A 9,268-nucleotide genomic window follows, 5' to 3' on the forward strand; every position below is an offset into this window, starting at 1 on the left:
AATAAAAATAAAATAATTAAATCCAACAATCAATTAATTTAAAAGAAGAACAATTTAAATGCATAACAATAATGAATATTAAGGAAACATCTCAAATTAATTTTTTCACAATTTAAAGATCATAAAATAAACTATCTAAAAATATCCTATAAAATTAAAACAAAAGAATAAATTTTTGAATTAATAAAAATAATCCTTCAATAAAAATACACTAAAATACGGGGTGTTACAGTTGCTTTCGTTCTATTTAATTAGCTAAACAAGTTCTCTAATTTGTAATAGATTCAACCAAATTAGGTCCCTAATATGGAAGAATTGGAGTACAATCCAACAAGGAGGATTACATGATCACACAAGCTAAATAGTGTTGCATGAAACAAGTCATAGTTTTTTTGCACAAAATGGTCTTAGAGAATCTGAGGACAAGAAATTGTTTGGCTAGGTGGAAAAAATCTGCTAGTATCTCAAGTAAGATAATACATTAATGAGTATGCTAACTCGCACATAGGACAGGAAAACAACAATGAAAATTATAGGTAAAGAAAAAATCAATGACAAAGTCAAATCTGGGTAGACATCATGACCTGATCACTTGACTGCAGAGCTTGGTTGGCAAAGAACCTCACATGAACATCTGGATCCTCACTGAGTTCGACCAAACAAAGGACGAATTGTCTTCTCCACAACCTGCATTGTTCAAAAATCATCCCAATCAGTACCCAATCTTTATTAGACAAGGCAAGTAGGATAATGAAGTCATTTCAGTGGACAGCCTTAGTTATCCCTGTCTCCATTGCCAAATGGGGAAGGATAGGGTAGTATTGGTAAAGAAGACATCCTACTTTGTGATTCCAAGTGCATCTGACCATATGATACAACATATCATGCCTTTTACATTCACCTGTAATTCTTTTGGTCTATCTTAGAGTAGGATAGTGAATTTTCTACAAGCATCATAAATAATTTAAATGTTCAATTACAAATTGTCCCAACGGCTTAAGCTAGAAGGAAGGGATGAATTTAACCATTTGGCTAATATTGTAACACTGTTCCACATGTGTTGGTCAGATTCCCTCTTAATAAATAGGCCCAACACATAGAAAATTTATTTGAAGTTAGGGTACATACTCATAACATGTCTCTAGTATCATGTTAAATCACTAATTGTCTAAAAAGCTTTGTGTAGTAGAAAGAGGTGAATTTTATCTAATGTTAGAAGGAAAATGCCATCTCAACTTGAAATTTTACACGCATAATCATATATGCTGACGTGTCAACTATTGATATATATGGTTAAGATTTCAAAATTCAAATAAAAAATAATAATAATAAAATTGGACTGCCACTCAATACGTATAATGTTGTGCATACTTGTAGCACTACCTACTCATGTTAGAATAACTTCAGTTCTAAATTGAAGACATGTCCTTCAGCCATATAACGTCTCACTCAAAATCATTTTCATCAGTTATCTGTAATCATTAAATAAATCAAAATAGATTTAGCTACTTACAGACTGGTCAACTATGGGAATAAGTGACTGCAACAGCTTAGCCACATTGAACTTGATGTTGGTAAACAATTAGAAAGATATTCAGAACCACAATTCACACATAGAACCCATCAACTTTACCTATCTTTTGATGCATTAATGACCACAGGCAGGAGTTTGGAACAAGTAATTTCTGGGCCCATCACGGGAGCAAGTAGAGAAATTGCATGTAAAATGGTCATCCGATATAGATAGTGGGAGTTGTTAGTCATGTCGAAGACCTGTAGGAGAAATTCCAAGTTGTTTCAAAGCATTACACCAAAGAATAAATAAATAAATAAATATTGGAATCAGTTACTACCTCCTTTCAGAGGGCTTATAATAATAATAATTAAAATAACACATTGACGTACTTGGATGCTCCTTTTCCACTGATTAATAAGGTTAAGTTACTGATGAATATTTTCTCTTGTAAGTCGATTTTCTTTACCAGCTTATAGATCTCTTTCATTAGAAAATATTTCTTTACTAAAAAATCAAACCCCAATATGCAAATTAAAAAAAAAAAAAAGTCAGAATTCACAACTCTAGCACCTAAATTGCAGGATTTCGACAAAGAATTTGTTCTCATTCAAAGGTTACAAAGGAATGAATATAACCTGTGATGGGACAATTACATTCTTGCATTCTTCAGGGTTATAGGGATACATGTTACGTATTGTTTTTATAAGTGAAATTTTGATATTGCATATACTAGAGATAATTTTGAAAATTTACACTAGTGAAAATAAAAAAACCTGTCAGACACCACATATCCATGTGTATTACCTTGGATTGTGTATTAGAAAGTAGTGAATGAGATCTCACATTGCTTAAAAACACCATTTGTAGAGACATAAATGAGGCCCAAACCATATCTGGGCCTATACTCTAAAATGGCTAATCAAAATTACAATTGAAATCCCTTGGAATCATTATAAAGAGCTTGTTCCAAACAATGTAGGGTCTCATTCACTAGCTTCCTTCACAATCAAGAGTATTAAACCATGTCATGCACCAGCATTTATCTGATAATCCTTTTTGGTTTCAAGAGGAAAGGTAATAGTGATGTATTGATAGAAATAAATCACAATGACACAAAACTAGAACCTATGGAATTATGTGCTGCATTGCCCACTCTGGGCCAAATTCTTGATCTGCAAGCCGTTCCACATCATTTGCAGCTGCATCACAAATTGAGTAAACCTGCAAGCAATACCATGAAAATTAGCAAAATATAAACCACATATCATTATGATCAAGCAAATCAAATTGCATAATCATGCTTGTTATTGTGCACGTTAGGTATTACAGTTAATAAATCCAACACACAAGTTAATAAATCAAAACAGGTACAAAGATAGAATGAAAAGCATAAGCACACCATGTTTAATACAATTACGACTCAATAACCCAAATCTATACGAACCTTATCTTTTAACCATTGCATCCAAAGGGCTCCAAGCTTGTTATAAAAAAAGCCAACACCAAATTGACTTGCCAACAAAGGTATATATTCTATTATAGCGAGTCGAACCCTCCAGTGTCTGTCCTTTGCAAGCTCAACAATCACTGGCAAGAGAGACTGGGACAACAGGTCTATTCCAATGACCTATTACAACAGGTACATTATGAAGACTAGATTGAAACTTAATACAAATGTTCCAGAACACTCTTATGGTAACGGGCACTTTAAAATAATTTAACACCATCAAAATAACAACTGGGTTTAAGCAGAAACAACGCTGCTTCAAGTAAAGGATCAGATTCTACCCTTTTTCTCTCGACTTTGAGGGCGATTTCGTATGGCATCTATCGCCGGCCCTACAACTTTGGTGGTGGGGCAGGGGGTTATAGGAGGGGGTTCTGACCAGAAATCGTCGGCAAAGGCGGAGATCCGATTGGGTGGTGCGTCTGGTTCTGGGTTTGTGGATGTGCTTGTGGCACGGCCTCAAATGCTTCTTGAGGTGGAAATCCCTTTCAGGGAGGCGCGATATGCAGATGGGGAGATGTTTTTTCTTTTCTCCATAGCCGAAATAAAGCAATTAGCAGAACCTTTTAGATTTTCAGTGGTGTTAAAATTCTTGTGTAGGCGTCCCTCACTAGATCACGTTTGCGATTTCATCTAGAATCGCTGGAATTTGTGCTCCATGCCTGTCGTTGGGCAGTTGAAGAATGCCAGAAATATTTTTGTTCGGTTGACAAATGAAGAGGATTTCATATCTGTTACGGCCCGTGGGAACTCAGATCTTGTGGGGGTTCCGTATCGCATTGCCCATTGGACGTCAAATTTTGTAGAGGAGGAAGATTCCCCTTTTGTTCTAGTCTGGGTTAGCTTGCCTGGGTTGCCACCAAATTTCTTTCATGAGTCGATGTTGAGGACAATTGGTGGGGGTTTTGGAAAATATTTGAAGAGGGATAATGCAACAGCGTGCGTAACTAGGCCGGAGGCAGCGCGAATATGTGTTGAAATTGATGTGTCTAAGCCGATGAAAAAGCATTTTTGGTTGGGTGCTCCGGGGCTTACAACCAGCCATTACCAGGAGGTAGTATTCAATTCATTGCCTCTGTTTTGCGCACTGTGTCGTAAGCAGGGACATCAAGAGAGTACGTGCAATAGGAGGGAACGTCCAAAGTAGATGGACTTTAGGGTTCGAGCGGTAGTAGACAGGGTTAGAGATAAGGTTAAGCAAACTTGGAAGAGAGTTGGGGTGAAGGATGCTGAGGAAACCTTGAATATAAGGCAGGAGGAAAACTCGAAGAAGGAAGCAGGTGATGAAGGAATTTTTTCGGATTCACGTTGAGCGGAAATATTTAAGAGTATCACTGTTCGTAGGCAGTTGCTAGAGGCTGAGTCTTTCGATGTTCTTCCCAGGGGGGAGGTGGGACTAAAAGTCAATTTCAGTTGGCCGATGATGGGGTATTAATGTGGTTGAAGGTGGTGGTGCGATTAACTCTGTAGAAGCTGGTAGGCGTAAGGATTCAGGTAGTTGGTTTCAAATTTCTGAAGAGGATTCGGTCACTAATTCAGTTCCTTAGTGTTTGGAGAGTGCATGTTTGTCTCCAAGAAGCTCGTTGAAAGTGGTAGATGAGGCACTTGAGTTTGAGCTTGATCGTTTGGCTGCTGGGGGGTAATGCAGAGTGCAGGTGGTAAGGGTAGATGGCGCTCTCTATCTGAGGGAGAACCGGATGATGAACTTGAGGAGCTGGGGAGTAAATGTTTTGAATCAGATTCGGAATTGAATATTCCTTTGAAGAAGTTAAGGGGTGTGAAAAAGAAAGATACATCGATTGTTTTGGGACGGAGAAATCAGTCCAAAAAATTTATTTAATTCCTTATGCAGATTCTTTTATGGAATATTAGGGAAATTTTTTCGTCAAAGAGTAGGCTTCGACGTATTTTGAATAAAAGTCGACCTTCTGTGGTGGCTCTTTTAGAACCTTTTCTTATAGTTAACAAAGGTCGGCGGTGGGGGAGGTGGTTACAACTGCCTAATTTTCTAAATAACGTTGATGTAAGGGGTAAAATCTGGCTTTTTTGGAAGCTGGTTTGGATTTTGAATTAATTTATGTTTATGATCAAGCTTTGTTTGGGTGGTTTGTGTGTGGAAGTGTGTGAGTGCTGGTTACTTTTGTGTATGTGAGCTGTTTTCAGATCAAGCGACGGGAGCTTTGGGATTACTTAGGAAGTCTTGATGCGGGTTAGAGGCCATTTTTTGTTGGGGTGATTTTAATATTGTGTGCTGTGATTCTGAAAAAGTGGGGGGGTTTGTTACGAGGTCCTCGGGCTAAAGTGGAATTTAATGCTTGTATTCAAGATTGGGTCAGAAATTCTCTTGGTGTAATGGTAGACTTGGAGGGAGAAGGATTTGGGCAAGGCTGGATAGGGCGTTGGTGAACTCGTCTTTTCTTAATTCTTTTCCGGATGTGTTTTTGGAGTACTTGCCTCGATCATCATCGGATCATTGTCTTATGTTGATTCAGTTAACAAGGGAAAGGAGAGGAGGCGTAAAGTATTTTCGTTTCCAATGTATGTGGGGTACACATGAAGGTTTTTTGCCATTGGTGAATGAGTGTTGGAGCCAAGAGGTGGAGGCATGTGCTATGGTGAGGGTGAGTCATAATCTGAAATGTTTAAAGAAAATTTTGAGGAAGTGGAATAGTGAATCTTTTGGGCGAGTTGAACTGGAAATTAAAAATATTGAGGCTCGATTGGTAGAGTTGGAAGATTTAGTGAGAACGGATTTTTCTCAGTCTCGGAAAAATGAACTGTTGATGTGCAAGCAACGACATCTTCTATGGTTGCAGCGCGAGGAGATTTTGGGTTGCCAAAAATCTCGTATCAAGTGGTTGTCAAAGGGTGATGGTAACTCAGGTTTTTTTCATGCTTCCTTGCGCATTAAAAAAAAAAAAGAATAAGCTGATTGAGCATATGGAGCTTGATGAGGGGGTTGTGTTGGAGTGAGCAGAAGAGGTCCATGAAGCGGCAGTTAATTTTTTTCCACAATCTATTGACAGCTTCTTCAGTTGAGTGGAATGAGGAGATTTTTGATCTTATCACGCTTGTCGTTTTTGAGATTCAAAATGCTAGTTTGTGTGCTACACCCACTTTAGATGAAGTCAAAGTGGCATTGTGGTCAATCCCACAAGATAGTAGCCCCGGTCCTGATAGATTCTCGAAAAGTTTTTTTTATTCTTGCTTGGGAAATAGTGAAGAATGATTTAATTGATATGGCGAACGAGTTTTTTGCAAATATTCCTTTGTCTAATTTTTTTGGTGCTACTAATATTGTGTTGGTTCTAAAGGTTGATACACCGATGGGGTTTGGACAATTTTGGCCTATTAGCTTGTGTTCGGTTGTTTATAAAATCATGGTTTTTAGACTGGCTCCTATTATTGGAGGTATTATCTCGCCGGAACAGGCTGCTTTTATTCGTGGTAGAAGTATTATTGATAATATGTCTATTGTACAAGAACTTGTATATGGGATGAATCGGAAGACTAGAGGGGGGAATGTCATGATGAAAATTGATATGGCAAAAGCGTATGACCAAGTTAGTTGGTGGTTTTTTATGGAAGTATTGCGCAAGTTGGGCTTCTCAGAAAAGTGGAGATCGCTGATTTTTAATGCTATTTCCTCACCTATGTTTTCAATTATGATGAATGGAAGTTGCAAAGGTTTTTTTAAGCCGTCACGTGGGATTCGCCAAGGGGATCCCCTTTCACCATATTTATTTATTTTATCTGAAGAGTTGTTGTCGCGGATGCGTCACAAAGAATTTATTTCGGGGAAAGTTACGTATTTTAATCCGAATGGGGGAACCCAGATATCTCATTTGTTGTATGCTGATGATCTTTTAATTTTTGCTAATGATGGAAAAGCATCTATTCGTACCTTGATGAGGGTGATTAGTAAGTATGAAAGCTTATCGGGACAGCTTGTGAGTCCAAGCAAGTCTTCTATTTTTTTCTCCTCTAATATTCCTATGGATAGGAAAATACAACTTCTGCGTATCTCGGGGTTTGTGGAAGGTGCTTGGCAATATGTTTATTTGGGCATGCCCTTATATGCAGGGAGGATGACTTTACGTATGTTTGAGCCTTTGTTGGTGAAATTTTTTTAAAAAATTGGCTGGTTGGAAGAGTAGGTTGCTTTCATTCGGTGGTAAAATTGTCCTCATAAAGCATGTTCTGAATAACATGCCTATTCATTTATTGTCTGTGCTAAATTTGCCTAAATGAATATATGCAAAGCTTAAGTCAATTTTTGCAAATTTCCTTTGGGGGTCGAGCATAGAAGTTAAAAAGCGTAAGTGGGTTTCCTGGAGCCGCATTTGTTTGCCGATTGAGGAGGGCGGATTGGGAATTCAGGATCTTTCTGAGATTCAAAAATCTTTGTTCATGAAGTTTGCATGGAAATTAATTAGTGGTGGTTCTATTTGGTCGAAATTTTTTAATTCTACGTATGTTGGAAATGAGCATATTTTTAAAACGACTAAGGTAGTACTAAAGGGTTCCAGGTTCTGGAAGGGGGTTGCGCAAGTCTTGCCTTTGATGTTTAGCAATTCCAGATGGTTGGTTAGAGAATGATCCTTAAATGTTTGGCTTGATAATTGGCTTGGGGATGGTCCTATTGTTGATTGGTTACCTATTGTGGGAGAGCCCAATTTACAGGTTCGGCAAGTATGGGATGGGGCTATGTGGAATTATGGGTGGTTGCGGCAGATTGTGGATGAGGAAATAATAGAGAAATTCATCAATCTCGGATGCATGTTCGTGAGGGGAAGGATGTGCTGGTTTGGAAGCATTCAACTGATGGTCTTTTTTCCACAAAATCGGCTTGGCAGCTTATTAGATCTCATGGTTTTGTTTGTAATTGGTGGACGTGGTTAAGGCAAGACCATGTGCCAAAGAAGATGTCATTTTTATGTTGGAGAGCACCTCAAAATGCCATTCTGGTGGATGATTCTATTCGACAGCTTGGTATTTCTCTTGCCTCTAAATGTCATTGTTGTTTGTCAAATAAGATTGAGTCCTTGGATCATGTTCTTTGTGATGGGGAGGGTCCAAGGAAGGTTTGGGATTTTTTCGCGGCTATTTTTGGTATTCATTTACCTTCTACGCGGACTTGGGTTGGGGTTGTTAATATTTGGTGGAGTCGTGCTTTTTATTACTCACAAGTTCGTTAGCTTCATGGTATTATTCCTATTCTTATTTCTTGGGCTCTTTGGAGAGCTAGATGTGCTGCTCGTATGGAGGATGTGAAATATGATTGGAGGAGAATTATTCGCATGGTCAAAGGGTTGGTCATTGATTTGTCTACTTCGATGAGAAAATTCAAGAGTTTGGGTTCAATTGATAGACGGGTATTGGGTGAGCTTAATTATCCATTGGTGCCAGTTGTTGAGCGAAGGCCAAGGTTGATTGCTTGGTCTCCACCAGAATTGGACATAATCATGCTTAATGTGGATGGGGGTTCAATTGGGAACCCGAGTGTATCTGGTGGTGGAGGTGTTGTTCGGAATGCAAATGGTCGGGTACTTGGGGGATTTGCACATTGTTATGGGCATGCTACGAACACCATTGCTGAGTGTCGTGCTTTACTAGATGGGTTACATCTTTGTCAACAATTGGGGTTGAGGGATTTGGTAGTAGAGTCGGATTCTAGGGTTGCTATTGGTTGGTTCATCTCGGGGTCTTGTAACTATTGGTATTTGTGGAATTTTTGGGAGGAAACTCAGTCTATTATTTCTACTTTTAATATTCAGTTTGTTCATGTATTTAGAGAAGCAAATATGGCGGCAGATTTTTTGGTAAGATTTGGTTCTAATGGTGGGAATTGGGATTTCTTGGGTGTGGAGTACGGGTTAGGGAGGTTTAGGGGTCTTATGAGAACGGATAGCTTCAATATTCCATATGTTAGATGTTAATGTTTTGTTGAGGCATTGTTGGTGATTCTTTGATGTAATTAGGGTTGTTCTTCCGCTATAAGTCAGGGTTTTTTAATAAAAGTGATGAGAGGTCACTCCTGGACATGTGGCTCCAACTCTTTAAAAAAAAAAAAAAGTAAAGGATCAGATTGTGGCGCCCCCAACCCCCATGTACGGAAACTCAGGAGTCGAGAGTCCCGGATGATGACAAGACAATCACACATCCCAACGATAGTGCCAAGTGTGTGTACATGCAACAATGTACAATAAATAATGCAGCGAATAATTTAAGTAAGTCAACTAAGT

The 9,268-nt window shown here is 38.5% G+C and overlaps 1 pseudogene; it reads right to left on the reverse strand.

Annotated features, from left to right (window-relative positions):
* Positions 1 to 338: 338 nt before the first annotated feature.
* LOC121242366 lies at positions 339 to 3,343 on the reverse strand (annotated as a pseudogene).
* Positions 3,344 to 9,268: the final 5,925 nt, after the last annotated feature.

This window comes from Juglans microcarpa x Juglans regia, chromosome 8D, assembly GCF_004785595.1.
Source record: "Juglans microcarpa x Juglans regia isolate MS1-56 chromosome 8D, Jm3101_v1.0, whole genome shotgun sequence".
Taxonomy (NCBI): Eukaryota; Viridiplantae; Streptophyta; class Magnoliopsida; order Fagales; family Juglandaceae; genus Juglans; species Juglans microcarpa x Juglans regia.